The 4913-nt window shown below is 37.5% G+C and overlaps 1 non-coding gene across 1 annotated transcript; it reads left to right on the top strand.

Annotated features, from left to right (window-relative positions):
* Positions 1-1463: 1463 nt before the first annotated feature.
* LOC121228729 (small nucleolar RNA R71) lies at positions 1464-1570 on the top strand. Its single transcript, XR_005926304.1, has one exon. It is a non-coding gene; the product is annotated as a small nucleolar RNA R71 (small nucleolar RNA).
* Positions 1571-4913: the final 3343 nt, after the last annotated feature.

The following is a 4913-nucleotide window of genomic DNA, read 5'->3' as shown; positions in this document are numbered from 1 at the left end:
CTCCCACACGAAGTGTAAGCTCACCTGTGCCAACATCAATAATTGTTTTAGCAGTTGCTATAAAGGGCCTCCCTAAAATCAAATGAGTGTTATTATCCTCCTCTATGTCTAGAACAACGAAATCAACGGGAAATATGAACTTATCTACTTTCACTAGTACATCTTCAATAATACCCCTAGGAAATCTTATAGTTTTATCTGCCAATTGAATGCTTATCCTAGTTTGTTAAGGTTTCCCAAGACCTAGTTGCTTAAACATTTTGTAAGGCATGACATTAATACTAGCTCTTAAATCAGCTAATGCATGATTTATATCTAAACTACCAATTAAGCAAGGAATTGTAAAACTCCCTGGATCTTTCAATTTTTGGGGTAGCTTATTCTGTAGAATAGCTGAGCAGACTGCGTTTAGCTCCACATGCGACGCTTCGTCCAACTTCCACTTATTTATTAAAATCTCTTTTAAAAATTTCATTGCATTCGGCATTTGTGACAGATCTTCAATAAACGGTAAGTTAATATGTAATTTTTTCAAAAGTTTAAGGAATTTACCGAATTGTTCATCTGAGCTGTCTTTCCTTGTCGCGTTAGGGTATGGGACACGAGGTTTATATTCTTTATTCACCATTTTGTTATGACTTACCTTACTTTTACCTTTTCTCACCACAGTTTCTTGCATCAATTCTGGCTCAGGCGCAATGAATCCTTCCTTATCTTGAGTACTAATTGCATTGAGGTGTTCCCTAGGGTTAGGTTCAGTACTACTTGGTAAGCTACCTTGTGGTCATTCGGAGATTAGTTTAGATAGCTGGCCTATCTGAGTTTCGAGTCCTTAGACCGATGCTTGTTGATTTTTAAGTGCTATCTCGGTATTTTAGAAATGGGTTTTTGACACCGAGATGAATTTAGAGAGCATCTCCTCAAGGTTTGGTTTTTTCTCTTGTTGATAAGGTGGGTGTTGAAAACCATGAGGATTTTGTAGCTTTTGATTCCCTTGACCACCCCAGAAGAAATTTGGGTGGTTCCTCCAACCTGCATTATAAGTACTACTGTATGGGTTATTTTGAGATCTAAAGTTATTGTTACCCATATAGTTGACTTGTTCCTCTTCGGTTGCGGGATTGAAGGATTGATATTCTGTATGCACACCTCCTCCACTTGAGTCACACCTCATTACTAGATGTACCTGCGTAGAACAAAGTAAACCATCAATCTTTTTATTGAGAAGTTCTACCTGATTTGACAGCATAGTAACTGAGTCGACGTTATAAACGCCTACTATTTTTGTTGGCTTAGTCCTCATGACTTACCACTGATAGTTATTCAGTGACATTTCTTCAATAAATTCATAAGCCTTTTCAGGTGTTTTGCTGTTGATGGTTCCTCCAGCAGCTGCGTCAATCATCTGTCTTGTCGAGGGATTCATACCATTGTAGAACGTTTGAACTTGCAGCCATAGAGGTAACCCATGGTAAGGGCACCTTCACAATAGATCCTTGTATCTCTCCCATGCATCGTAAAGTGTTTCTATATCCATCTACACAAAAGAAGAGATATCATTACGTAATTTAGCCGTTTTAGCCGGCGAAAAGTATTTTAGTAAAAAATTTTAGGTCATTTGTTCCCAAGTAGTAATTGACCCTCGTGGTAATGAGTTCAACCACTGTTTAACTTTGTTTCTCAGTGAAAAAGGGAATAATTGGAGGCGAATGGCATCATTAGAAACGCCATTAATTTTGAAAGTGTCGCAAAACTCCAAAAAATTCGCCAAGTGAGTGTTGGGATCCTCATCCTGCAAACCATCAAACTGAACAAACTACTGTATCATTTGAATTGTGTTAGGTTTCAGTTCGAAATTATTCACATCAATAGCAGGTCTAACTATACTTGACTCAGTTCCTGTTAAAGAAGGTTTAGCATAGTCATACATAGTGCATGGAGCAGGATTTTGATTAACCGCAATTGCAGGAGGTAGCTGATTGCCTTGGTTTTTAGCCATCTCTTCAGTTGGGGGTTGAGTATCGTCTTCTTTCTCGTTCTCTGTGTATCTTAAGATGCGCCTTATCTCTCTTTGGTTTCTACGAACTATACGATGGATTTTTTCGTCAAAAAGTAATGGTCCCGACGGGTTTCTTCTAGTCATAAACTATAAAAACCTGCCAAGCAAAAGAAAGAGTGGGTTAATAAATAATAATAATAATAATAATAAAACTAAATTAAATTGCAAGAAAAATAAATGGATAAAGTAATAAAAATTGAGCATTCCTAATATTTCAGTTCCCCGGTAACGGCGCCAAAAACTTGATCGCGTTATTTCGTGATAGGTTTTAAATATTTATAATTACTCGTTCTTGAACTAACTATTATCACGATGTAGGCAAGTGTACCTATCGAACAGTAGTATAGTTTTAGCAAGACCGGATTGTCGAACCCAAAGGAACTAAAAGTACTAGTAATGACTGTCTTTTTATTATCTAGCCTAAGAATAAAGAGGTTTTGTTTTAAGTAACTAATTATCTAAACTAAGAACGCACAGAGAAAAGAATTGGGGAATTACTTTTGGGAAAAATCGATTGACTTAAGACAATACCTAAGGAAAAATCCACCTAGACTTTACTTGTTATTCTGGCTCCGAATCGGACGATTTATTCATTCAACTTGTTCCGTAGAGATCCCTAAGTTATGTTATTATCCCTATTCAAGACTAATAACGTCTAATCCCTAGATTGAATAACCGAGAATTTTCTCTAATTAACACTCTAGGGTTGCATTAACTCGATCTATGGATTCCCATATTAGGTTTCACCCTAATCCGGCAAAATCTTGTCGCCCTATTTCTAGTTGCGCAATCAATTCCGCTTAATTATGACAAATGTACTCTTAGACAGGGTCTATTCCTCCTCTGAATAAGAGCTTCTCTTGAATCAGTACCCTAGGATATCAAAACAAGAATTAAGAACACATAATTAAGAACAAGTTAAATATTTATCATACGATTTAGAAAATAATAACAAGATTCATCTTAGGTTTCATTCCCCTTAGGTATTTAGGGGTTTTAGTTCATAACTAAATAAGAAAACATCTCAGAAGAATAAAGAATACAAAATATAAAGAAAACCCAAAACTCCTGAAGGGAACTTGAGGAGAGATCTTCATCCTGGATGATGAATCTGGCTTTTGAGATGGATCAATCGGCTTCCTTGGAGTAATTCCTTACTCCTTCTTCTCCGCCTCCCTTTTCTTCCTCCTCTAGGGTGTATTTATAGGCTTTGGAATGCCTAAAAGCCCTCAAAATTGGCCTTTTCCGAATTGGACTCAACTTGGGCTTGGCAGGGACATACCCGTGTGACATACCCGTGTGACACACCCGTGTGACACGCCCGTGTGCGATTACTTCAGGTAGTGTTCGAGTCTGCCAAATTGACACGGCGGTGTGGTTTGCCCGTGTGAATCGTGCTTCAATTCTACCACATTGACATGGCTGTGTGGGCTGCCCGTGTGAGGAAGTCCAGGCCGTGTTGAGTTCGTACTTTGGCCCATTTTCTCTGTTTTTGGCCCGTTTCTCGTTCCTTTCGCTCTCCTATGCTCTCCTAAGTATAAAACATGAATTTAAAGCATTAGGAGCATCGAATTCACCAATTCTAATGAGAAATCATCCATAAAATGCATTAAACATGGGGTAAAAATATGTATAATTTACGGTTTATCAGTAAGTGCTCCCAAACCTGTTTTTCATGCTCTTCGGAATTTTGAAATCCCGGTAGCTTGCTCTCTCCATTTTTACCCATATTTCATACTAGGGTTCATGTTTAAAAAATTTACCCATGCATGAGTTACTTGTATTTTGATGTATTATGGAGGAATATGAAATATGAATGTGTATTAAACATTTTTTCCTAGTTGATTTTTATGAAAAAACTCTTATAAGGACTATTTTGTAAAAGATGTAAATGTGTGGTAGAAATGAGAAAATAATGGATAATGTGGGCTACCACAAGAGAATATTCTGTAAAAGATGTAAATGTATGGTAGAAATGAGAAAATAATGGATAATGTGGGCTACCATAAGAAGGAAAAGTGTTTGGCTAGGCTGGGGTAAGATAGAAAGTGCATGTGTTTTATTATATGAGCCTAAGGACTAAATTGTAAAAATGTGAAAGGTTAGGGGCAAAATGTCATTTGGACCGGGGTAGATATTAAACTTGAAATGCATAATGTAGTGAATTAATGAGTTAATTTTGTTGATATAGACTACAAGGAACAAATTCCAGAGGTCCATCGTGGTAAACCCAAGGTTTCGGAATAACTGAAACACAACTCCGAAAAGAATATCAGGTAAGTTCGAATAACTTACAGTAAACCCCTAAAATGCATAATTGAATTATTTATGAATGCATGATGAATGCATTTATTATTAGCATGAAATATCATGGAAATGCATATTTGATGGTAACATGTGAAAAATGTCTCGGACGAGGTTGACAAAGGGAATTCGATGGATAAACCCTCATTGATATGTGTAAAGAGATCCTGCATGTGTTGCAGTAAGGATTTAGCCCAGATGGGTAATCCGTGATCTCGAGTATGGAGAGGATCTAGCCCGGATAGGTGTTCCTTGAATGATCGAGCCTCTCGAAGAATATATGTGCATTGAGGATTTAGCCCGGATGGGTAATCCTATTAGGGTCTGAATTTAGCCTGGACTGGTAATTCAGATCCGAGCTCATTAAGGGTGTTTTTTCATTATAAGGGATTTAGCCTGGACTGGTAATCTCGACATCACCTTATGAGTTTATGATATGGGGGATTTAGCCTGGACTGGTAATCCTGCCATGAGATGTGAGGTTCGTGGGAGTGCATATATGTGAAATTATCATTTGTAAGAATTGACGGATAATGTGTATTCCATCGGG

The sequence above is a fragment of the Gossypium hirsutum genome, chromosome A04, assembly GCF_007990345.1.
Source record: "Gossypium hirsutum isolate 1008001.06 chromosome A04, Gossypium_hirsutum_v2.1, whole genome shotgun sequence".
Taxonomy (NCBI): Eukaryota; Viridiplantae; Streptophyta; class Magnoliopsida; order Malvales; family Malvaceae; genus Gossypium; species Gossypium hirsutum.
Note: the sequence above shows the minus strand (reverse complement) of the source record. Positions and strands in the feature narration are given on the sequence as shown.